Here is a 27486-nt window from a genome sequence, read left to right as displayed (position 1 = left end):
GGTCACCCAAGACACATTTCTTCACACTACCCCAAGAGGGAGTAAGCTAATAGAGACAAGGCTGACCTAATATGCATTGAGTGTGGAATCATTCACCTCTTTGTTGATTGCCCTAGACAAAAGCAAACCTCTAGTTTTACAAAGGAGCCATCAGTTCCATTGGGGTTGTTTGGCGTCGAGACACTTGATGGGGGGGCCATGCCTATCCCATTGCAAGCAGGTCGACATGTCATTGCCATGGCCTAGCAACCTTGTCACAACCTCAGTTTGGAAAGAAGAGTCAGAGACGGAGGAAGAAAAGGCCAGATGCTAAGGTCACTCTCAAAACTAAGAGTGCCACAACGCTGCCTGTTGGAAGGAAAGTCATTGACGCAGAGGAAGAAATGTCGGCTCCACAGATGACTAAAAAAAGAAAGTGCTAAGGTCAAGGAGTACCCCAACCCGAAGTGCCAACTCAAAGCCAAGGTGAAAGAGTGGGTGAAGGAGGCCCAAGAGCACCTAAAAGATGCTGAGCCCATACTAGAAGACGATATCGATGATCTCTCAAGCATAAGCACACCATTCTCTCTCCCATGACCAAAATCAAGGGAGCCAATGGCACCACAAATAGGGTCACCTAAAAAAATTCTAAATGCTCTGGACCAGCAAACCAGTCAGGGCCATTGGCCAAGAACCGCAGAATTAGGAGAGAGACAAGTGGCTAGCAACCTCCTTAATACACTGGTGACCGCTTGTGTAACTCTAAGCTTAGGTAGCATCCAATGCAATGGCAAGAGATGAAATAGTGGGTTGAAGAACCAAATGAGCCAATTGCCACAGACTTTTCCAAGCATGATGCAGAAACTCAAATATCGAGTTTGACACTGCATTGCACGCCTAAATCTTTGCACGTCAATGCTTTTTGGGAAGCCATGGTATTGTGCCACTATGCAGACACAGTGTGAAAAACTCTGGAGTGCATCATCATCCGACTTTCTTATTGATCAAGAGAGTCAATGTGATCTGAGTCATTAGTACTAGTGTGAATGGTATGAATGGTCTAAAAATACCATATTTTTGGACAATTTTAGACTATTTTTTATATTATTTATTGTAAAAATCTAAAAAAGTTAGGAAAATTTCTAGATTAGGATGGCATGCAAAAAGCAAGTTGCTTTTTCAACCAGTTTTGGGATTTTTCATAAAAAAGAGAGATTGACGAAATCGCGTGCGTCGCGATCGCTGTTGATAGGCTAAAAACTGCACTTTGAACTGGAAGAAGAAGAAGGAGTGACCTAGGAGATTCTGGACCAGGTGTCCTGGGGTTTTTTTACCCCCCTTTTGGAGCCAACGGAGCCATCAGATTTGGGTTCCGAGCAGCAGAGAGGAGGTTATTATTTTGATCCACATTTTTGGTCTATGAAGGAGATCCATGAGATCTAATGCCTAGAGATTGCTTCTGAGTAGTGCCAGACAAAGGATTTCAGGTTTTGTTAATACATATTGATTCAATTCATTGTGCTTTGTCTTTGTCGTATTTATCTCTTGTCTATTCTTTTTCTTCTCTTCCATCTCTTATCTCTACTTTCTTCTATCTTTGATCCCTAGTGGATATGACATTTTGACAAAAACCCCTCTGACATTGGTGAACTCGACATGAAAGTTCATTAGAAGAAGGAAAGACAAGATGGGAGAACCTTTGAGTAAAATTTTCAGTGATTTTTTGCAATAGTTGGTGCAAAATATGAATACGCTTATGTAGATACAACAACAACAACAGGTGATGTAGGCTTCTTCTCAAACGGAAAGTGTTGTGATGAATGCTCTGCAAGCAGTTGAGCGTGAGATGAAGTTATTCAATGGCACGAATGTATTTGCATATGTACATACCTATGCTCAAAAGATGGAATTATTTGGGATGGCTCAACTTGCATGGAGCTGGTATTTTGTATGTATTACTATACATGAACTGAAAGCGCGGATTACTGAATTATACATGCAAGATGTTGACTGGGTAGCTTTCAAGAAGACACTCAGAGAAGAATTTTACATTGAAGATACCAGTTTGATTACGTGCAAGACTTTTCAGGAGTGGGTTTTACAACCCAATAGGAGGATTGTAGCTACAGAATTGTTAAGAGAATTTGAAAGTCGATTTGAGCAGTTGGATCTTGCAGAACAACAAGCTCTTGCAAGTCAGAAAATTGAATTGTTTCTACAAGTAGCAGATCCTAAGTTTCAAGAGAAGCTTGATGATTTGCTAGAAGATCAGACTACAAAGACAAGTCTAAAAACAAAGTGGAGACATGTCAAGGAAGCAATTACTGCACTTGTAAAAAAGCATAGAAGAAGAGAAAGATTGCATGTCTCTAGCTTGCCCACTGTTAGGGGAAAAACCGTTGAAATATTCAGTAAGCCACCCACTTTTGTGGCTAACCCTATCATGGCTGTACCTGCTATTATTTCCTCTGTTAGGGAATATTTCTTAGATGAATTGGTCAAAGGCATGCGGGATCTTCAATTGAAGGTTGCAAAATTGGATAAAAAACAACAAGAGGATAGGGGACGGATAGCAGCCCCTAAGCCAGGAAAAAGATGTATGTGGTGTGATAATTTGTAGCATGAGAGAAAGTATTGTGCTGCCTATTAGGAGGCCTTGGCACGATAGCTCATCTTTTGGAAATATGGAAATATCCATGCACAAGAAACGGGATTGCCTCTTACTTTGAATTTTGAAAGGGAGGAATGCATAAGTTGTTGGAAGACTTGGCTGTTTGAAATGTTTATGTGGCGGTACATGCTTCTACTTTTGGTAGATAGTTGGATAGAATGCGTGGCCAAGTGATAGTTGGTCCAAAGGCTAAAATATGGACACATTGTTTACATGCAACTGAAAAGAGAAAGGTTACTGATAGTGAAATGTCTCATGCAGGGCAAGACATTCGTGACATAACTGGTTGGGAATCACCAGTAGATGCATATTCAGTGTATGCATATTTAGCAAAGGTACAAAACACCGATATACTTGTGGAAGAGAAATGAAAGAGAGATGAAGATAATGCATGGACATCTAAAAGAGTGACAAGAAGTGTGGATCAACCTAAAGCTACAAATCAGCCACCTCTCGAACATGTTATGGAAGAGGTTAGTCAGGAGCAAAAATAGGATAGTAAACAAGAGGGCAAAAAGAAGGGCAAGCAGCCAGGATATAAGTTGCAGTTTGATATTGAGGTAGCCACAGATATTAAGAAGGTCCTTGAAGAATGGATCTTAAACAATCGGGTGGAATTCACCTTGTGAGAGGTGCTTGGCATTACCAAGCGAGAATTTCATGATGAGATCATTGACATAATTAAGAGAAAGCGTCAGTTTCTTGGTGATACCACTAGTGCACTGCTGCAATTTGAAGAGAAACTAGTTTGTTGGGTATTCAGGCTGAATATGAGCATGAAGTAACTACTAGATTATCTATGCAAGATGCTACTAATCAGTGGACAGCATGTGGAAAAGAGAAGAAAGTGCCTAAAAATGCATTGTCTTGTAGCAATATGCATGGTGGACTAAGATAGATGCAACAATATGGGGAAGAGACTCTAGGATTTATTCTTGAAGTCATTATACAAGAAATCATTGGACCTGAGCTACCACTAAAATAGGAGCACGTGAAACTCCTTGTGTTGCTTTACTTGACCATGGGTCTGAGATAAATGTCATTGAGCGTGGATTATATGAAAATGGTGCATGGCCTATAGACACTGATCATGGTTGGCATATGAGGGCTGCAAATAATTCTTCAGGAGAGCTCTATGTTGCATCTCCTAATGTAAAAGTGATGATTGGTGATGTACAAGAAGAGCAACACTTCTTTGTGCAAGATAATTCCTCATATGCAATGATTTTGGGACAGCCCTATATTACAGGAGTGCATATGCTTATGTAAGAGTCAGAAGCAAGGATGGGAGGAAAGCAGTCCAATTTCTTATTATTTGTGTTAATCATTCTAGAAATTGGGATACACTTTGACAGTCTCCTTTGCCTCCAAATGCAAGGGAATTCAAAGATTTGGATTTTCATTAAGCGCTGCTATAATGTGGGGCTACATTAGTGCTGTTCAGAGGATGTACTTGCGTCTTGATGAAATGAAGCATGTATTTACTATTGGTTATTCTTAGTTTACAGCAAACAGTTCATGTTGGTTTAAGCCGATGGAAGCTTTGTGCAAGGCTAAACGCATATCTATGAAACTGTAATATCTCCCCCCCGTACCTTCCCCATAAGAACCCCCCCTTAAAATTTTTTAATTTTAATACAAATTTTTTTACTCTCTCCCTCTCTCCCCCTGCTGACTGCATGGCGGAGTGAGAGAGAGAGAGGAAGTAAGGAGTGAGAAGGGGGGCATGGAGCCCCCCACGTGGAGGGTGGCGACCATTAAATGGTCGTCTCCCCTCCCCTCGTGAAGCCCTCCTCTCCCAGGTGGAGGGGAGAGAGAGAGAAGAGGGCGGCGGCCGTTAACAGCTGTCTCCCCTCCCCTCGTGAAGCCCTCCTCCCCAACATTTAAGGAAAGCCCCCCCCACCCCGGGTGGTCGTCAGCACGCAGCCCTCCCCTCCCTCTTGGACAAGAAGTCCCCCTCCCTCGTCGACGGGGACAGTAGTCCCCCCCATCACATTGCAGAGAGAGAGAGAGAGAGAGAGAGAGAGAGAGAGAGAGAGAGAGAGAGAGAGAGAGAGAGAGAGAGAGAGAGGGAGAGGGAGAGGGAGAGGGAGAGGGAGAGGGAGAGGGAGAGGGAGAGGGAGAGGGAGAGGGAGAGAGAGAGAGAGAGAGAGAGAGAGAGAGAGAGAGAGAGAGAAGCTTCTGGAAGCTTCTTCTTCCCCTCCTTAAAGAGAGGTCACACACCCCTCTATTACTTCCAGAAATACACCCCTCCCCTTCATTATCTTTTCTCCACTCCAGGAGAGGCGGCAAGAATTTTACATAGGAGAGTGCGAAAATTCTATCACTCGTACATTACGATTCGAGTATGACCCGAAGCGTAGTTCCACAAGGATGGCTGGAAACCCTGCAAGTGTGGATGGAAGATGGCATCGCAACCATGAATGGTTTATGAGGCGTGAATACCATTGGAATCAAGATATCACTCCAAACCCAAGTTGCTCTATTATTAAATTATAGATTATAATTATCACAGTGAAAAATCATATTCACATGCATCACATTATTTGCATGTTTGATAATTTCCTAGGTATGAACTTAGTTGTGATGTATGTAACAAACAAGATAATTTCCGTTGTAAGATGACATCATAATATGTGAAATCGATTAGATAATTGCATCGTAAATTACCAAAAATGTCTTGCAAGAATTCTTGCATAAAGTGCATTGCTCCTTACACAAGTTCTTGCTTAAAATTCATTTCAGAGGACATTGAAAGAAACAAAGTGCATCTCCATATCGCAAGATGGATTCTAAGGTACATGTAATAAACTGCAGAAAAGATTAAAGTGTAGCTAGATGGATTCATGATGAGATCATTGACATAATTAAGAGAAAGCGTCGGTTTCTTGGTGGTACCACTAGTGCACTGCTGCAATTTGAAGAGAAACTAGTTTGTTGGGTATTCAGGCTGAATATGAGCATGAAGTAAGTACTAGATTATCTATGCAAGATGCTACTAATCAATGGGGACAGCATGTGGAAAAGAGAAGAAAGTGCCTAAAAATGCATTGTCTTGTAGCAATATGCATGGTGGACTAAGATAGATGCAACAATATGGGGAAGAGACTCTGGGATTTATTCTTGAAGTCATTATACAAGAAATCATTGGGCCAGAGCTACCACTAAAATAGGAGCACATGAAACTCCTTGTGTTGCTTTACTTGACTATGGGTCTGAGATAAATGTCATTGAGCGTGGATTGTATGAAAATGGTGCATGGCCTATAGACACTAATCATGGTTGGCATATGAGGTCTGCAAATAATTCTTCAGGAGAGCTCTATGCTGCATCTCCTAATGTAAAAGTGACGATTGGTGATGTACAAGAAGAGCAACACTTCTTTGTGCAAGATAATTCCTCATATGCAATGATTTTGGGATAGCCCTATATTACAGGAGTGCATATGCTTATGTAAGGGTCAGAAGCAAGGATGGGAGGAAAGCAGTCCAATTTCTTATTGTTTGTGTTAATCATTCTAGAAATTGGGATACACTTTGATAGTCTCCTTTGCCTCCAAATGCAAGGGAATTCAAAGATTTGGATTTTCATTAAGCGCTGCTATAATGTGGGGCTACATTAGTGCTGTTCAGAGGATGTACTTGCATCTTGATGAAATGAAGCATGTATTTACTATTGGTTATTCTTAGTTTACAGCAAACAATTCATGTTGGTTTAAGCCGATGGAAGCTTTGTGCAAGGCTAAATGCATATCTATGAAACTGTAATATCTCCCCCCCGTACCTTCCCCATAAGAACCCCCCCTTAAATTTTTTTAATTTTAATACAAAATTTTTTACTCTCTCCCTCTCTCCCCCTGCTGACTGCATGGCGGAGAGAGAGAGAGAGAGAGAGAGAGGGACTAAGGAGTGAGAAGGGGGACATGCAGCCCCCCAGGTGGAGGGTGGTGGCCGTTAAATGGCCGTCTCCCCTCCCCTCGTGAAGTTCTCCTCTCCCAGGTGGAGGGGAGAGAGAGAGAAGAGGGTGGGGGCCGTTAATAGCCGTCTACCCTCCCCTCGTGAAGCCCTCCTCCCCACCATATAAGGGAAGCCCCCCCTCCCCCCTGGGTGGTTGTCAGCACGCCCCCCTCCCTCGTCGAGAGACAGCAGCCCCCCCATCACATCGCATAGAGAGAGAGAGAGAGAGAGAGAGAGAGAGAGAGAGAGAGAGAGAGAGAGAGAGAGAGAGAGAGAGAGAGAGAGAGAGAGAGAGAGAGAGAGAGAGAGAGGGAGAGGGAGAGGGAGAGGGAGAGGGAGAGGGAGAGGGAGAGGGAGAGGGAGAGGGAGAGAGAGAGAGAGAGAGAGAGAGAGAGAAAAGCTTCTGGAAGCTTCTTCTTCCCCCTCCTTGAAGAGAGGTCACACACCCCTCTATTACTTCTAGAAATACACCCCTCCCCTTCATTATCTTTTCTCCACTCTAGGAGAGGCGGCAGGAATTTTGCATAGGAGAGTGCAAAAATTCTATCACTCGTACATTACACTTCAAGTATGACCCGAAGCGTAGTTCCACAAGGATGGCTGGAAACCCTGCAAGTGTGGATGGAGGTTCGAATCAAGACGGCACCGCAACCATGAACGGTTTATCAGGTGTGAATACCATTGGAATCAAGATATCACTCCAAACCCAAGTTGCTCTATTATTAAATCATAGATTATAATTATCACAGTGAAAAATCATATTCACATGCATCACATTATTTGCATGTTTGATAATTTCCTACATATGAACTTAGTTGTGATGTATGTAACAAACAAGATAATTTCCGTTGTAAGATGACATCATAATAGGTGAAATCGATTAGATAATTGCATCCTAAATTACCAAAAATGTCTTGCAAGAATTCTTACATAAAGTGCATTGCTCCTTACACAAGTTCTTGCTTAAAATTCATTTCAGAGGACATTGAAAGAAACAAAGTGCATCTCCATATCGCAAGATGGATTCTAAGGTACATGTAATAAACTACAGAAAAGATTAAAGTGTAGCTAGACTCACACAAATATCACATAAAGTTATAAAGATCAGATCATTCAAGAAGGTTATAGATCGTGTAAATAATTACATAAAGAATAATGTTAAGATTGCATGCATAGAAAATACATTCGCATGTGTGGCATAAAATATCATATGGATTATATCAAAATTTTAAGCATTGAAATGAAGGCAAGACATTACCTTGTGTGCATTAAAGTTGTTGGGAAAATTCAACGTTGTTTGTAATTTACCAAATGGGACTGAGATCCATGAGTCCTATGTCAAAGTCCTTGGTGGCTTCAAGAGGGATAGGTAAAAGCTTAGTGCATGTGAGCATTATTATGAGGGCTTAAGAAGATTTTACTTAAGACGGAGTAGGAACTGTTCTAAACAGAACCATCTTGACCAACCATGGTCAAGGGGATAGACAATCTTGATCAATTAAGATCAAAGTTAAAGGTAAATAGGTACTTCAAGGGATCTAAGAGACAACCAACAAGTAGACCAACTGAGGACGATGGGATTATCCATGATCCATCTTACAAGGAGACCTAAGCTAAGGATAATTAGGGTCGGTAGGGTACAAACCCTAACCCAAGAAAAAGAGGAAACAAGAAACCTAGCTTGCCAAGCCCCTGGAATCTCGCCAAGTTGCGAACGACCCAGCACCAAATGCTGGGAGCATTCGGAAAGAAGGAATCACACCTTAGCAATTGGTCATACGAATGACCACTGAAATGATCATGATTGTACACTTAGGTACATTGTTTGAACTTCTCTGCTCAAGGAACTAACTCAAGTCAAAACACTTAATTCTTCAGGTTAAAAGCCTGGAGGGAGAGGCAGGTTCAGTTACCTCCGATTGCTTGCCTGTCCCTATCCAAGGGGGTTGTTAGCTGCGTCGGGTATATGGATCGAACCCGCCGCGAGAGGACTCTCCGTGGGTACTGCTTGGAGCGGGAGGATGCTTGGGTGCCAGGGGAGGCTCTGGCTATAAATTCCTTGCCTCCGGATCCCGCACAAGAGGTCGACGTGACTCGAGTGTTGAGATATCGAGCTCCACTCGTGATATGCCAGGGTGACCGTTGTGCATTTATGTCACCGACTTGTCAGTTGTAGACGCGGTTGGTACATGGCCCATGAATAATAGCTAGATGACAACTATCCTTATCTACTCTAGTTCGTGGCTTGGCTAGTATGCCACCTTAGTTAGTTGAGTTTGGTTTGAGACCCATATATAGGGTTCTTCTATTTCCTTGTAAGTGAGTTCTTTTGGCTTACACAACTAAGAAGAGGAAAACTGTTTTCAGCCTCCACCCTTGTGTGTATTCCCCCATTGTGCAAGCAAGAAAGCTACAAGTGAGACTCCTTCCTTCTCTCCCACGATCTTGACATGGTATCAGAGCCTTGTTCGTGGTAAGGAGCTCAAGAAAGCAAGCCAAGCTCGCAGTGTTCTGGTAAGAGGAGCAGTGTTGCTTTCATTTTCTGTTTTGGGAGCAGATCTCTGCAGGTAGCATAGCCGGAAATTGCAAGAGTGCATTGTCTCAGATTGAGACGCCCTTCGCAGTGAAGCAAGAGGGCAGTATATGTTGCGGGCAAGGGCTTTAGCCCTTGGCGACCCTGTTTTTTTGATTTGAGGCCATTTCGGGGCCTGTTTTGGAGGCGGAAGTTTTCTGCACGCACTCAGGAAAAGGCCCAGTTTTATGCTGTGCGACCACTGTTCTACAGGTCGGTGAAAAGTTACTGTAGAAATTGCATCGTATGCTTGTGTGCAGATACATTGGGAGTTACAGAATCATCCTTGTTGCCTGTTGATGCAAAATTGTCACTAGGAAGTGACTGTGTGGTCAAATACCACTTTCGTCAGTTTTGCAGATTAGCCCTTGTGAGGCTGAAGCTGTGTTCTTTGCAGTGACAGAATTTTTTGCAGTGTTCTGTAATGGCGTCTGATTCCCTTTCACAGATTGTCACTGAAAAGCTTGACAAGAACAACTTCCAAGCATGGAAGTTTAGAATGATGAATTTCCTTATGGGAAAAGGATATTGGGAATTTGTTGCAGGAAATGAAGAAGAACTAGTTCTTCCTAATGTTTCCAATCAACAGCAAATGCAGGCATTTAAAGCATGGCATAAGAGAGCCAGGAAAGTTATGTATTGGCTGTCTATCAGCATTTCAGACTCTATGATTGTGCATATTCAGGATGCAAGTACGCCAAAGGAGGCATGGGATACTTTGTCAAAAATGTATAGCACAAATACGCAAGCCAGGAAAATGCAGCTCAAGCAAGAGTTGCACAATGTGCAAAGAGAAAGTATGAGCATCAATGACTATCACATGAAGGTGAAGAAGATTGCAGATGCACTTGCTTCCATTGGGTCGCCAGTGGAAGATGATGATTTAGTCTCAGTGACCTTGAATGGTCTAGGAAAGGATTATGCACAGTTTCGAACATCCATTTCCGTCCGTGAAAGATTTCCTGATTTTGAGGAGTTGATTGCTCTTCTAATTTCTGAGGAGCAGAGAAATGGTGGTGCATCTTCTTCAGGAGGAACTTCAAAAGAAGCTGTCTTCTACTCAAATGCTGGAAGAGGTAGAGGCAGAGGTAGAGGAGGCCGATTTGGAGGCCGTGGTAGAAAACAGAATATGCAGCAAACTCAAGAAAACCAGTCCTATGGAGGAGGACGTGGTAACTCTAGAGGCAGGGGGAGCCAAAGATGATGCCAGGAGGCATATTCCACGGTGGATTCCGTGAGGTTTTACGGTGGATTCTGTAAACTTAGATGACCGGGGCTCATACACAAAGAGGATTCTTTGTGTGAGAAGTTGATGGGGATGCCTGTCCTTTTCGGGCGTTTCATTAATTTAGTGTGTACATAGGTGATTCCATAGCGGGTGATTTCGCAAAATGCATATTAAATTAATAAACGTTTATGAGTTTAGAGTGCACACTCGTAATAAATTAAGGTTAGGATTTATTTCTAACCAGTTGATTTATTTATGTAGCTGAAGACTGCTAGGTATTCACTTTTGTCGGTTTAATTGTATTATTTTACTAACGATTGTGAATGCTTCAGTTGATGTGTAGAGATAGCAGCAGTGGCGGAGGAAAGCATTGGAGTCTAGCAAGTATTCGACCTTTGGATTATATTTTGATAGGCGCCACGCCTATATTTTGTTATGTCTATTGAGACATTGATTATTGATTATTATTTTGTATGCGCCTATGCGCACGGATATGTTATTTCTATTTGGACATTGAGATTGGGTGTGCCAGACTCTATGGGCACCGTCCATTAGCTTTATTTCCTATTTTTGTAGAAAGCAAACTCAAAAGCTAAAAGCTTGTCATATTTTTGTAAATTGGGCTATTATTGAGCATGAAGATGGAAATATACATAAAATACATGCTTTGTGAAGCGCTCACACAAGGCATGGGGGGAAATTGAACCCAATTGGTCTCTTGCTTCTTGTCGTTCATGCTTTTACATTGTTTTTTGTGCAAAAAGGTAGAGTTCATTGTTCTTGGGGACCTTTCGGGATTCACTACGTGAGCATTCTGCAATCGATCTGCGCACCAAAAGAGGTCGTGGTGGATGGCAAAGAGGGCAAAATGCAAACAGCAATGTTGAATGCTACTACTGTGGTAAAATGGGTCATATGGCTAAAAACTGCTATAAAAAGCAGAATGACATCATGAATGGAAAACTGCAACAAGGAAATTATGCATCTTCTAGTAGACAGGGTGATGACAGAAATGAGCATTTGTTTATGGTGCAGCACATGAACAATTCTGTGACAAGTGCAGAAGAAAGCAACAATGTATGGTATGTTGACTCAGGTGCATCAAACCACATGACAGGTCATGCAGAATGGATGGAGGATGCAAGGAAAATGGAAAAACTAGGATTTGTGGAGACTGGTGATGATACTGCACATCCTATTGTGCAGATTGGAAAAATTCCTTTGTCTATGCAGGATGGGAAAAAGAAATACCTGTCCGATGTATTTCATGTCCCGAATATCACCAAGAATCTAGTTTCTGTTGGTCAAATGGTTGAACAGGGCTTGCAGGTCAAATTTAATCCTCATGGATGCTTTGTTGAGGATATGAAAAATAAAGGTCGCTTGATAGCAAAAGGAAAGAAGAAGGGCAGAATGTTTACATTGGATGCAGACATGTCTGAATTGAGTGCGGCAATGTTTGCACATGGGACCGGTGTAGTTGCAGATATTGATATCTGGCATAAACGCATTGGTCATGTTAATGTACAGCGACTTAAATCAATGCAGGCCCAAAATATTGTTGCAGGATTGCCCAAATTCAAGGTTGCAGAAATGCATAAGATATGTGAAGCCTGTCAATTTGGAAAACAGGCAAGGAAACCATTTCCTAGACATGTTCAAGAGAGTAAGAAGTCATTGGAATTAATCCACTCTGATGTGTGGACTACTAAAGCTGCATCTCTTGGAGGATGTCATTATTTTGTCACTTTTATTGATGACTATATCAGAAAAGTTTGGGTGTATTTTATGAAAAAGAAAAGTGAAGTTTTTGGGCATTTCAAAACTCTTAAAGCTATGGTTGAAAAAGAAACAGGTTTGCAAATAAAATGCCTAAGGTTAGATGGAGGGGGAGAGTACCTCTCAAATGAGTTTGCAAGGTCCCTGCAGGAGCATGGCATAAAATAGTAATATTCATGCAGTCATACCCCACAACAAAATGGAATTGCAGAAAGGAAAAATAGGCATATTGGAGAGGTATCTCGTGCCATGCTCAATGAAAAAGACTTGCCAGATTTTTACTGGGCTGAAGCAGTTGCTACAGCAGTCTACATAATGAACAGGACTCCCACTGCAGCAATACATGGGATGACTCCAGAGGAGAGGTATACTGGTAGGAAACCAGATATTTCTCATTTGAAAATTTTTGGTTGCATTGCCTATGTACATGTGCCAGATGAGTTGAGATCCAAGTTGGATCCAAAAGCTGAGAAGTGCATCTTTATTGGTTACTCTCTGCAGCAAAAAGGGTATAGATGCTATAACCCTTCTACTCGTAAGTTTACAGTGAGCAGAGATGTTGTCTTTGATGAGATGAGTAGCTGGTATAAACCAGTAAATGTGATTGATGATGTAGATGCACAAAACAGTAATGATGCACAGAATTCACAACAGCAGTCACAAAATATTAGTGGACCTGGAGCATCCTCTAACAGTGGTTCACATTCTTCTCCATGGACAGGCAGATTGAGATCAGGAGAATCTTCTCAAGGCAGTGCAAATAGTGGTATGTAGGTATCACGAAAAGAAAAAGAGAAGGTAGATCAGCCCATGTTTGATGTGAATGAAGGTCACTCTTTTGTGGATGGTGAATCCAGTGGATCAAAACAGAGCATTGATGATGAGTTGGGTATTCCTTCTATTGTTACACCTGGAGTAAGGAAGACCAGGGATGTTTTGAGAGCACTTGGGAGTGAACCTATTTTGCGCAGGTCTACGAGAGCTAGGTATCCTGTGGATAGGCTGAAATATGACGGATTTACAGCCATTCACTATGCATATATGGTCAAAGTGATACAGGAACCAGAACCCACTTCTTTTGAGCAAGCCATGGGAAAAGAAAAATGGGAGAAAGCCATGGATGAAGAAATGGATGCCTTGGAAGCAAATGCTACATGGGAGTTAGTACCTTTGCCTAAAGGTAAGAATGCAATTGGCTGTAAGTGGGTTTATAAGGTGAAGCACAATGCAGATGGTTCTGTGAACAGATACAAGGCAAGATTAGTAGTCAAGGGGTATGCACAAACATATGGCATTGACTATGAAGAAACATTCAGCCCGGTTGCAAGGATGGCAACCGTAAGAGCAATCATTGCTATGGCTGCATCAAAGGGATGGTCTTTACATCAGATGGATGTAAAGAATGCCTTCTTGCATGGTGATTTGCAAGAAGAGGTCTATATGGAGCAGCTACCAGGTTATGTGCATGCTGTTCATCCTGAGTTTGTTTGCAGGTTGAAGAAAGCCTTGTATGGCTTGAAGCAAGCACCTAGAGCATGGTCTGACAAGATAGGACAGTATCTTGTCACTATTGGCTTTCAGATTTCCAAGGCAGATTTCTCACTTTATGTGAGAAAAACGAAGAAAGGTATTATGCTGCTTGTCATTTATGTTGATGATTTGATTATGACAGGTGACAGTGATGAAGATATCCTTCATGTGAAAATGCTATTGAAGCAAAAGTTTGAGATGAAGGATTTGGGAGAGCTGCGTTATTTCTTGGGCATTGAGGTGATCAGATCACCAAGTGGGATACATCTCTTGCAGAGGCAGTATGGATTGGACATGCTGTCCAAATATGGGATGACAGGCTGTAAGCCTATTTCAGTTCCTTTGAAGCAGAATGTGAAGCTGAACGCAGATGCAGGTGAGCTTCTCGAAGACCCTACTATGTACAGACGCATAGTAGGAAGCTTGATTTATATGACTATTAACAGGCCAGATTTGAGCTATGTTGTTAGACTGGTAAGTCAGTTTATGCAGGCTCCAAGGAAACCGCATTTGGATGCGGCTAGACGCATACTCAGGTATGTGAAGTCCACATTGCAGTATGGACTACTTTATGAGACTGGGGTTCAGATACAGTTGCATGGATACACTGATGCTGATTGGGCTGGTAGTATTTCTGATAGACGATCTACCAGTGGATATGTGTTCTCTTTTGGGAGTGCTGCAGTCACTTGGAGCAGCAAGAAACAGCCTACAGTTGCCTTGTCGAGCACAGAGGTTGAGTACAGGGGCGCAGCAATGGTTGCATGTGAGGTAGCTTGGTTGCATAAGCTACTTTATGATATGCATCAGCCTACAGATGGGCCAGTTGTCATTTATTGTGACAACATGAGTAGTATACACTTGGCAAATAACCCAGTCTATCATGCTAGAACAAAGCACATTGAGGTGCATTATCACTATGTGCGGGAGAGGGTTTTACTAGGTCTTATTGATCTAGTTTATGTCAGCACAGAGGATCAGGTAGCTGACATATTTACGAAGGCATTGGGCGCAGAGAAGCTGCGCAAGTTCAGAGACCTGCTTGGTGTGCAGGAATTGGGATTGAGCTCGAGGGGTAGTGTTGAGATATCGAGCTCCACTCGTGATATGCCAGGGTGACCGTTGTGCATTTATGTCACCGACTTGTCAGTTGTAGACGCGGTTGGTACACCGCCCATGAATAATAGCTAGATAACAGCTATCCTTATCTACTCTAGTTCGTGGCTTGGTTAGTATGCCACCTTAGTTAGTTGAGTTTGGTTTGAGACCCATATATAGGATTCTTCTATTTCCTTGTAAGTGAGTTCTTTTGGCTTACACAACTAAGAAGAGGAAAACTGTTTTCAGCCTCCACCCTTGTGTGTATTCCCCCATTGTGCAAGCAAGAAAGCTACAACTGAGACTCCTTCCTTCTCTTCCACGATCTTGACTTCGAGATGGGATCTCGAGGCCCGTGTACAAGCGAAACTTGGAGCAGCAATCCTGTTGATTGCTGGGATGGCCTTCGGCAAGATACTTGATGTACTCCAAGACTATGATAAATAAAGATCAAATATTTGAAAAATGAATTTTCTTGACATTTTTTTAAATGTCAGTGTCTAAGTTGCGTGAAGGAACCTGTGTTTAAATTGATTAATTAAGGAAGCTGCTTTTGCATGTCAAACATAATGTGGTAGGTAATTAGATAACTAAGCAAACCAAGGAAAGTGCGGTTGACATGACTTGGGTCGTGACTTGGGTCCGTCCTACGGAAGGGTGGTCCCGGTTAGCTGGGAACTTTTTTCAAAAGACGTATTAACAAAACTGTGAAGACCTAGAGTCGGTAGAGTTAGAATCCCGATGTTTGCTATTTTAGGGGAGCGGAATAGGACTATGCCTTATGGGCAGAGAGATTGAGCTTTGCATCCCTCTCGTTTCCCATTCTCCATGAACCAAGTGCAACATAAATCTGCTTCGACTCTGTTGTTCCTACGCAAAGTGGATCATTTGGAGCTCGACGCTAGCTACTTCCTAGAGACCTTGCTGATAGGAAAGAAACCCTGACTTTAGGTCGATCCTAAGTGGGAACGGTCGAATACTTCCGCTCGGGGCAGACTTGGGAAGACCTAGATCGCAAACCCTGTGACATTCCTTACGAGTGCCAGGTGGCATTTTCTAGACTCTCTTTCCAATGGGCTGCTAAGACGTGTCTAGACAGAAGTGGACGAGAGGACACATTACAATTGGTATCAGAGCAAACCAACGAGATCTAAATATTACAAGGGAACTTAATGGAGGAAAATAAAGGGATAAATAAACACAACTTTGCACGTTACGGTCAGCAAGTCAAGCAGAACAAGTATGTCTATGAAGAAGTGACCCAGGTAATCTCTGCTAACAGAATCAAAGTATTAGGGCGCTATGAGAAGAATGGGTATCAAAGGAAGGGATACCCCAAGCTTCCTATGACTTATCATTTCCTGAAAATCCATGACCCCACTCCATATTATTATTCAATCCCTGTAGTCGATTGTAACACAATCCTATTTTTCCCAAACTGATGTATCAATTAGCCTGTCCTACTTATCCAAAGTAAATGTACTCAAAGGGTTATGCCTTCATGAATAGATAAGACTTTTTACAATTGTCTATCTTGATCATAAATATTCACTAAGGTGTTAAGTGATTAAATCACTTAGCTAAAAAGCTGTGCTAGTCATATTAACATAATATGGGAACGTATGATAAGATGTTAACATAAAGAATCTTATTGTTCAAATGCAACCCCAAGCGCAGGTTCCAAATCCGACTCTTGCATTAAGTCCAGCTGTGGTTCAAGAGAAGAAATTCCTTCTCAAAAAAATTAAGCCACCTAAGTTTGATGGCAAGGGAAGGACTATTCAAACTAATGCCGAGATCTGGATTGAGTCTATGGAGGACTATTTTGAGGCAGTAGGAACTGCACCTGCTAACCAAGCCATACTTGCCAAACTTAAGCTAACAGGCAAAGCGAGACTTTGGTGGAAACAGTGGTGCAGAGACCAAGCAATCTCGGAGGGGACAGTCACTTGGGATAAGCTTAAGGAAGCCGTGCGAGGGAGGTATCTGCCACCTGCCTACCGCACACAAAAGATGAATGAATTCTATGACTTGAAGCAGCTAGGATTATCCCTGGAAGCATATTATTCAAAGTTCATTTCACTCCTAAAGTATGCGCCCCAAATGGATATGACACAACAGGTGTCAAAATTCTGTGCTGGGTTGAATCCACAAATAAACACTCGATTGGAATCAATGCACCCAATGGACCTACAAGATGCACTCATTCAAGCTGCTCCAATAATACAGGAGGTGCAGACCAAACCAAGGAACAATAGGATTTGGCCTTACAAAGATCAGAATAAGGGTATGTCTAAGGCTCAGACTAAGAGAGCACAGGGTCAGAATCAGGGCCAAAGAAAGAAAGCTAGGGCCAATGCTGTCAACAACTTTGTTTCAACACAAAGCAATGATCACAACCCATGTTGCTTCCATTGCAACGAGCCTGAACACTTCAAGAGGGAGTGTCCCAAGCTTGGCAGAGGGCATCACCAATGGCAATTCCAAGGTCAAAATAGAGCCGCTCACGGCCAAGGAACCATCGTTATGGCCAGAGGGAGAACCTCCAGTGTTTCCAACAAGGAGTTGGACAATGAAGAAGATCCATCCATGGATGCTGACATTGAGAGGGAAAGGTTCATGCCAGTCTTCACAAGAAGGGTCCAAATCACCAATTCTCGGTGATTCAAACTCCATCAGAATATCAAGGTAAAAGCTTCAAAACCTTAATTGACTGTGGCAGTACACACTCCTTCATTTCACCAATCTGTGCAAAAAGATTAGGGATAGCCACAATAGATGCACCTACTTTACTTGTGGAATTAGCAAATGGTCGTGAGGTCACTTGTACTAGGCAAACTGCTAAGGTGAAATTCCTACTGGGTGAGAAGTCAACTTCTGTGAGATTCAGGGTAATGAACCTAGGTTTCCACGAATGTTTACTCGGAATGGATTGGCTAATACCCAATGATGCCCACATCCACTGTGGGAAGGGCCAAGTCTCCTTCCGCAATTCTAAAGGGGAACTAGTCACGACTCAAGGAGAGGCTGGTAAGCCAAAAATATAGTTGGCAAAAGCAACACAGATAATAAAAGGTGTTCAAAAGGGTCTACCTCTCTATTTGATTAAATTGAATAAGCTAGATCAGAATCAGGAATCTGGAGAAGAACCTTCATGGTTAAAGGAATATGCAAACGTATTTCCTGAAGATCTGACGGAACTTCCTTCCCAAAGGGAAGTCGACCACGAAATCAAACTTATGCCAGGAGCTGCATCGGTCGCAAAGAGGCCATATAAAATGTCCATTCCAGAAGCTATCAAACTGAAAGAGCAACTCAAGCATCTATTAGATCAAGGCTACATCCGACCTAGTAGTTCTCCATATGGGGAGCTCTAGTGTTGTTCCAAAAGAAGAAAGATGGAACATTTCGCCTATGCATTGACTACAGAGGGTTGAATCAAGCAACCATAAAAAATAAATACCCCATTCCAAGAATATATGAATTACTTGACCGTCTTCAAGGAGCAAAGATCTTCTCAAAGATAGATTTGAGATCTAGATATTATCATATAAGGATCAAAAAAGAAGACATTCCGAAGATTGCATTCAGTACAAGGTATGGACACTTTGAATTCCTAGTGATGTCATTCGGGCTGACGAATGCTCCTGCCACTTTTGTAGTAGATATGCTCACCAAGGTTGCACATCTCATCCCTATCAAGACGAACTATAAAGCTTCAGACATCGAAAGATTATTCATCAAGGAAATATTCAAACTTCATGGGTTACCTAGAAGAATCATTAGTGATCGTGACTCTCTTTTCACATCACACTTCTGGAGGGCTATCTTTGAGGCTATTGGAACTCAACTCTGTTTCAGTACAACTTACCATCCCTAAACTGATGGTCAAACAGAATGAGTCAATCAAGTCATTGAAGATATGCTTAGGACATACTGTTGTCGCGAACCCAAAAAGTGGATTCAATACTTACCCTTGGTTGAGTTTGCCTACAATGCTTCTTACCAACAGAGTATTCAGATGACCCCTTTCCAAGCATTGTATGGGCATGATTGTCGTACCCCTTTGAACTTCTTGGATCCAACTTTGAGAGTAGAAGCTTCAAGATAGATGCTGGAAGACATGGATGATCAAATCAAATCAATAAGACAGGACATTCAAGCTGCCAAGGATAGACAGAAGACTTAGACAGAAGGCTTACGCTGACTTGAAATGGCAAGAGAGATCATTCATTGAAGGTGATATGGTCTTCATTCGTGTACTCCCTAAAAAGAGTTCACTGTCCTTGGGAGAGTACAAGAAGCTAAGTCCAAGGTATTGTGGACCTTATAAGATCACCAAGTACCTAAGGCCTAATGCTTATAGACTACAGCTACCAGCAACTCTAAAGATTCATAATGTATTCCATGTTAGCCTATTGAAAAAGTATCTACCTAATCTGAATCATGTACTTGATGATCAACAAATTGTAATGCCTAGCCAAGGAGTCCTTGAGCTATGGCATGATAGAATCCTAGATGTTAGGGAGATGCATTTGAGATCAAGGACCTTGAGAGAATATCTCATCCAGTGGAAAGATTATCCCGAAGAGGATGCCACCTAGGTGGATGAAAATACTCTCAACCAACAATACCCCCAGGTCTTCTTGAGATGAGGACATCTCGATTCCTCTCAGGGGGAGAGGATGTAATATCTCCCCCCCCCGTACCTTCCCCATAAGAACCCCCCTTAAATTTTTTTAATTTTAATACAAATTGTTTTACTCTCTCCCTCTCTCCCCCTGCCGACTGCATGGTGGGGAGAGAGAGAGAGAGGGAGTAAGGAGTGAGAAGGGGGGCATGCAATCCCCCAGGTGGAGGGTGGCGGCCGTTAATGGCCGTCTCCCCTCCCCTCGTGAAGCCCTCCTCCCCACCATATAAGGGAAGCCCCCCCTCCCCCTTGGGTGGTCGTCAGTACGCAGCCCTCCCCTCCCTCGTGGATAAGTAGCCCCCCTCCCTTGTTGACGGACAGTCCCCCCCCCATCATCATTGTATACATAGAGAGAGAGAGAGAGAGAGAGAGAGAGAGAGAGAGAGAGAGAGAGAGAGAGAAGCTTTTGGAAGCTTCTTCTTCCCCCTCCTTAAAGAGAGGTCACACACCCCTCTATTACTTTCGAAAATACACCCCTCCCCTTCATTATATTTTCTCCACTCAAGGAGAGGCGGCAAGAATTTTGCATAGGAGAGTGTGAGAATTCTATCACTCATACATGCGTCTTTGATTATGGCCCTGAAGCGTAGTTCCACAAGAATGGCCGAAAACCCTGTAAGTGTGGATGGAGGTTCGAATCAAGACAGCACCGCAACTACGAATGGTTTATCAGGCGTGAATACTATTGGAATCAAGACATCACTCCAAACCCAAGTTTCTCTTTTATTAAATCATAGATTATAATTATCACGGTGAAAAATCATATTCACATGCATCACATTATTTGCATGTTTGATAATTTCCTAGGTATGAACTTATTTGTGATGTATGTAACAAACAAGATAATTTCCGTTTTAAGATCACATCATAATAGGTGAAATCGATTAGATAATTGCATCGTAAATTACCAAAAATGTCTTGCAAGAAATCTTGCATAAAGTGCATTGCTCCTTGCACAAGTTCTTGCTTAAAATGCATTTCAGAGGACATTGAAAGAAACAAAGTGCATCTCCATATCACAAGATGGATTCTAAGGTACATGTAATAAACTGCAAAAAAGATTAAAGTGCTGCTAGACTCACACAAATATCACATAAAGTTATAAAGATCAGATCATTCAAGAAGGTTATAGATCATGTAAATAATTACGTAGAGGATAATGTTAAGATTGCATGCATAGAAAATACATTTGCATGTGTGGCATAAAATATCGTATGGATTATATCAAAATTGTAAGCATTGAAATGAAGGCATGGCATTACGTTGTGCACATTAAAGTTGTTGGGAAAATTCAATGTTGTTTGTAATTTACCAAATGGGACTGAGATCCATGAGTCCCATGTCAAAGTCCTGGCTTCAAGAGGAATAGGTAAAAGCTTAGTGCATGTGAGCATTATTATGAGGGCTTAAGAAGATTATACTTAAGATGAATTGTTCTAAACTGAACCATCTTGACCAACCATGGTCAAGGGGATAGACAATCTTGATCAATTAAGATCAAAGTTAAAGGTACATAGGTACTTCAAGGGATCGAGGAGACAACCAGCAAGTAGACCAACTGAGGACGACGGGGTTGCCCATGATCCATCTTACAAGGAGACCTAAGGTAAGGATAATTAGGGTCAGTAGGGTACAAATAGTAACCCGACGAAAAAGGGGAAACAAGCAACCTAGCTTGCCAAGCTCGTGGAATCACGCCAAGTTGCGAACGACCCAGGACCAAATGCTAGGAGCATTCGGGAAGAAGGAATCACACCTTAGCGGTCGGTCGTACGAATGACTACTGAAATGATCATGATTATACACTTAGGTATATTGTTTGAACTTCTTTGATCAAGGAACTAACTCAAGGCAAAACACTTAATGCTTCAGGTTAAAAGCCTGGAGGGAGAGGTAGGTTCAGTTACCTTCGAGTGCCTGCCTGGCCCTATCCAAGGGGGTTGTTAGTCGCACCAGGTATATGGACTGAACCCATTGCGAGAGGTCTCTCTGTGGATACTTATTGGAGCGGGAGGACGCTTGGGTGCCAAGGGAGGCTCTGACTATAAATTCCTTGCCTCCGGATCCCACACAAGAGGCCAACATGACTCGAGATGGGATCTCGAGGCCCGTGTACTAGTCTACGGGTGAAACTTGGAGCATCAATCCTATTGATTACTGGGATAGCCTTCGGCATGATACTTGATGTATTCCAAGACTATGATAAATAAAGATCAGATATTTGAAAAAAGAATTTTCTTGACATTGTTTTTTTTACGTCAGTGTCTAAGTTGCGTGAAGGAACCTGTGTTTAAATTGATTAATTTAGGAAGCTCCTTTTGCATGTCAAACATAATGCGGTAGGTAATTAGATAACTAAGCAAACCGTGGAAAGTGCGATGGACGTGATTTGGGTCCGTCCTACGGAAGGGTGGTCTCGGTTAGTTGGGAACTTTTCTCAAAAGACGTGTTAACAAAACTGTGAAGACCTAGAGTCGGTATAGTTAGAATCCCGATGTATGCTGTTTTAGGGGAGCGGAATGGGACTATGCCTTATGGGCAGAGAGGTTGAGCTTCGCATCCCTCTCGTTTTCCATTCTTCATGAACCAAGTGCAGCATAAATCCACTTCGACTCTGTTGTTCCTACGCAAAGTGGGTCATTTGGAGCTTGACGCTAGCTACTTCCTAGAGACCTTGTTGATAGGAAAGAAACCCTGACTTCAAGTCGATCCTAAGTGGGAATGGCCAGATACTTTTGCTCGGGGAAGACTCAGGAAGACCTAGATTGCAAACCCTGTGACATTCCTTGTGAGTGCTAGGTGGCACTTTCTAGACTCTCTTCCCGATGGGTTGCTAAGACATGTCCCACAAGTGGACGAGCGGACACGTTACAGAAACGGGCTACTTAGGAACTGAGAGCATTGGGGCTGTTAGCCAAAAATGAAGGCATTCTAGGCATCTTTTATGGGCTGAATATTAATGACACTATGACTGAAATTTGAGCAACTATACATGCATAAAATGAGGCTGAAAATAGAGTGTTGTCAGTATAAATTTGAGCAACTATACATGCATAAAATGAGGCTAAAAATAGAGTGTTGTCAGTATGTTCTTTGGACATGTATGATGTTATAGCATTGTTTGCTCAATAGGAAGGATTACAATGGGCTGAAGCACTTGTGGAGACAAAGTATAAGATAGTTGACAAAAAGATGAAACCAATTGCTTTGCCACTTCCACCAGAAAGTGAGGGTTTGTATGAAAAAGTGTCAAGGCATCCAAGCTTATGGGATCCTAAAGATATAGGTCATCAATTTACATCTGTAACATTACATGAATTAAAAGTTGGTGTAGAAGGGTTTCTTTTGCATGCTGAAAGAGATTGTTTAATACACATGTTGGCTAGGCATGGAAAGGTATTTGCATTTCAACCAACTGAAATAGGTTGTGTGGATCAAAATGTTGTCTCTTCTGTGGTAATAATTACTGTGCCACATCTACCATGGAACTTGAGGCCTATTCCAGTGCCTAAAGGTTACTTGCCAAAATTGATGGATTTTCTAAATGAAAAGATTCACATGAAGATATTGGAGCCCTCTTCAGCCCTATACTCAAAAAGTTGGTTTACTCTGCCCAAAAAGAATGGGGCTTTGATATTTATTGAAGACATGCAACTGGTCAATAAAGTGACCATAAGAAATGTGGATATAGGTCCTATAGTTGATGAATTTGCAGAGGCTTTTTCACGCGCAGTGATCTATTCTTTGGGTGATCTTTACTCAGGGTATGATCAGTTTCAGCTTGCAATTGAAAGCAACGATATCACAACCATGAAGACTCCCTTGGGGTTAGTACGGATGTGTACTCTTTCACAGGGTGCAACAAACTCAGTGGCACACATGACAAATGCTATGAATAGGGTACTCAATGATTTAATACCACAATTGACAATGCCCTTCTTGGATGATGTTCCAATCAAAGGGTGTACAGTGGATGAAAAGAATGAAGAGATGGATGCTCATTGGTGCAAATAGTTTGTTGCAGACCATATTGTGGATTGTGAGAGGATTTTGATGCATCTAGAAGAGGTGCATTTAACTCTTTCTGGACAAAAGTCTGTCTTTGGAGTTGAAGAGGTTTTGATTGCTGATCATATGTGTGGGCCCTATGGGCAAAGACCATCACCAGAAAAAATAGATTGGATTGATAGAATGCAAGATATATGCACAAATGTATCAGAGGTGTAAAGATTCTTGGGTGCTTGTGTGTTCTATTTGATATGGGTTCCTCACTTTGCACATGTAACCGATGCTCTCTATCAATTTTTGAGGAAAGGTCAAAGATTTCATTGGGAAAGGAAGCATCAGAAAACAATGAAGAAATTGAAGCAACTCTTAAAATCAGCTCCTACATTGAGAAAGGCTGACTATTCACATGGAAAGCCTATCATTATTACTGCTAATACAAACCCAATCAGAATTGGATGGGCAATTGGGAAAGATGATGAGGAAGGGCAAATATATGCAATACACTTTGGTGCTAAAGTATTGACTAAACGACATAGAAGGTATCCACAAGTTAAAAGAGAATTATGGAAAATTGTGACAGTCCTTAAATGTGATAAGGAGTATTTTATGGGTGCTCATGTAGTCATTGAGACAGATTGTTTGCCAGTATTGGGTATGATTACTAGTTGTGCTACCCCAGACATTGCTATGCTTTGGTGGATTGCATACATCAAATATTTGAACCCTGAATTTCAGCATATTGTAGGAAGAGATAACCCAGTGGTAGACATGTTATCTCAGGCATGCTATGAGAATGAAGATGGGTTGATGGATGAGGAGGAAGAAGATGATTTTCTTGTGGCTGAGAATGATGTTGTAAGAGTGAATTTAGCAATGCAAGGTGTTGCCATAGCATTAACAGAAGCTTGGACAACAAAGAGAAGACACTTGAGATGTTTTGTATATTGTGTAGAAGCGTTTCTGGAAGACAAATATGTAGGAGAGTGGCTAAGAATTGGTCAATACCTCAGTACATTAACAAAGAGAGATGAATGGTCATATGAGGAGTTTAAGAAGATCAAGAGGAAAGCCTACGGTTTTTTCTTAAAAGATGGATACTTATGGAAACATGCTAAAAAGAAATAGGGTATGCCATTACGAGTTTTGGGTGATAGATCTTCACAAGTAAATATTATGCAAGAATTTCATGAAAGCTTATGGGCTGGCCATAGAGGTATTTGGGGTACTTTTGCAAAGATCAAAGAAAGATATTGGTGGCAAGGTATGTATAAGGATGTTGCTCACTTTGTAAAAACATGTACGATATGTCAAATGTATTCATTTGTCTGAGACATCGGGATGGATTGCAGCCCACATATCCATTGTCTCTTCATTTTAAGTGGGTGGTGGATTTAGTCACGATGCCTATAGGTCTTTGGAAAATGAGATATCTTATGCTTTCCCATGAAGACTTGACTAATCAAGTAGAAGGGAGATATCTTCATACTAAGACAACAAATGCAGTGTGCACTTTTCTCTTAGAAGAGATATTTTATCTGTATAGTTGTGTGGAAAAAATTACAACAGATAGGGGTGAGCTAGATGCAGATGAGGCTCATGATTTCTTTGCATTGTTGGGGATAAAGCTTGCTTTAAGTTCAGCTTATAACCCTAAAGAAAATGGAAAAAGTGAAAGAGGTCATCCACCTATTGTGAAGGCATTGGCAAAAGCATGTGGAGAGAAGGTAAAAGCATGATTGCTCCCCTATTGTGAAGGCATTGGCAAAAGCATGTGGAGAGAAGGTAAAAGCACGATTGCTCCCTTATGCTTTGTGGGCTGATAGAAAAACTCATAGTGCTATTACAGGATATATGCCTGTAGAATTGATGTATGGTCAAAAACCTATCATGGCGATAGAAGAGATAACAATCGCATGGAGTGTGCTACCTTGGGAGGAGGAGTTGAATTGAGAGGAGTTGTTGGCCTTGTGCATTAGACAGTTGGAAAGAACGTCATAAGACATAGAGGCAGCAGTTGCAAAGTTAAGGGCAGTAAGGATGTAGAACAAGAAATGGTTTGACAAAAGACATAGACTGAGACCAAGAATCATACTAGATGGGGATTGGGTATTGGTTTATGATAGCAATTTAGACAACTAGCATAGTGCTATGGGTAAAGTTTTCAAAAGATGGTTTGGACCCTTTGTGGTAAGACATGTGTTTGATAATGCTACTTATGCATTAAATGAGTTGGATGGGATAGCCATAAAACTTCCGATAGCATGGAAAATGATCAAATTATTTAAGAGGCAGGAATCTAATGCCTATGAGCTGTCAGAATTGGAAGAAAATAGTGGCCATGATATAGGGGGTAGCCAGGAAGATATGGAAGATGAAGAAGCAAAGGATGTGGTTGTAGAGGATGAGGAGGACTTAGAATCTGGTGACAACTAGGATTTTGGCACATATCCGAGGATGTGTAGGTTCAAAGGGGGTGGATGTCATGCCACTATGCGGACACAGTGTGAAAAAATTTGGAGTGCATCATCATTTAACTTTCTTATTAATCAAGAGAGTCAATGTGATCTGAGTCATTAGTACTAGTGTGAGTGGCATGAATGGTCCAAATATACTAGATTTTTGGACATTTTTAGCCTATTTTTTATATTATTAATTGTAAAAATATGAAAAATCTAGGAAAACTTCTAGATTAGGATGGCATGCAAAAAGCAAGTTGTTTTTTCAGCAAGTTTTGGGATTTTTCATAAAAAAGAGAGATTGGCGAAATTGCACATCGCGATTGTTGTTGACACACTGAAAACTTCATGTTGAACTGGAAGTTCAACGTGAAGAAGAAGGAGTGAACTAGGAGATTCTGGACCATGCGTCATAGGGTTTTACCCCCCTTTCGGAGCCAATGAAGCCATCAGATTTGGGCTCCAAGCAGTAGAGAGGAGGCTGTTATTTTGATCCACATTTTTGGTCTATGAAGGAGCTCCAAGAGATCTAATGCCTGGAGATTGCTTTTGAGTAGTGCAAGACAAAGGATTTCAGGTTTTGTTAATATATATTGATTCGAAGACAATATTAGTGAGTTTGGGAATCTCCCAATTCCTATTTTTTGAATACTAAAAAGGTGGCACCCGGATAACATGTCCATAAGTTTCTCAAAACCATATGATGTGACCTATCATTGAAAAGCACTTGAAAAATGGAATCTATTGAGCTATAGAGTGCTCGATTTGGAGTTATAATGTTGAAGTTATGACAAATCCAAAGGTTTGACCACGTGTCCCAAACTTATGAGAAATTTCCATATTTCCCAATATGGTATTTTCGATTCATTGTGCTTTGTCTTTGTTGTGTTTACTTCTTGTCTATTCTTTTTCTTCTCTTCCATCTCCTATCTCTACTTCCTTCTATCTATGATCCCCGGTGGATACGTCCTTTTGACAAAAACCCCTTTGACAATGGAATTGCATGTAGTCCTGCCAGTCTTAGCCTTGGGGGACATCACCAGAAAGGGGATCATAGACACGGGGAAAGGAGTGAGTGTGCTAAGCCATACGGTACTCCAAACTTAGGGTAACCCATCAGTCAAGGCTGCTAGGTTCAACGTCACACTAGCTAATGGAATGAAGGTGAGACCATTCGGAGTGTTGAAAAATTGGCCAGTGAAGATTGCAGGAATACAATTCTCTGTCGAATTTATAGTCATGAAGGGAGTGGACTGCAACATCTTGCTAGGCCGACCCTGGATGCGTAACGCGAGAGTCGTAGAGGACTAGGGAAATGGTTTTATCTTCTTGGGCAATTGGATAGAGGCTATAAGAGTGGAGATGGACACATGGAAGACTATGCCAGTCAATGTGGATGCCATCTCCACCATGTTGAAGGGCGATGGGCAGAGTAGGGGATCCTATGGGGCCCTTACCAAGTATATCCCGTGGTGTGAGGATGAGCGAGACTGGATGCATGTTCTTGCTATCATTGACC

Source organism: Lygodium microphyllum, chromosome 2, assembly GCF_053477565.2.
Source record: "Lygodium microphyllum isolate KBCC chromosome 2, Lygodium_microphyllum_v1.1.10, whole genome shotgun sequence".
In the NCBI taxonomy this organism is placed as follows: Eukaryota; Viridiplantae; Streptophyta; class Polypodiopsida; order Schizaeales; family Lygodiaceae; genus Lygodium; species Lygodium microphyllum.
This window is presented reverse-complemented; position numbering follows the sequence as displayed.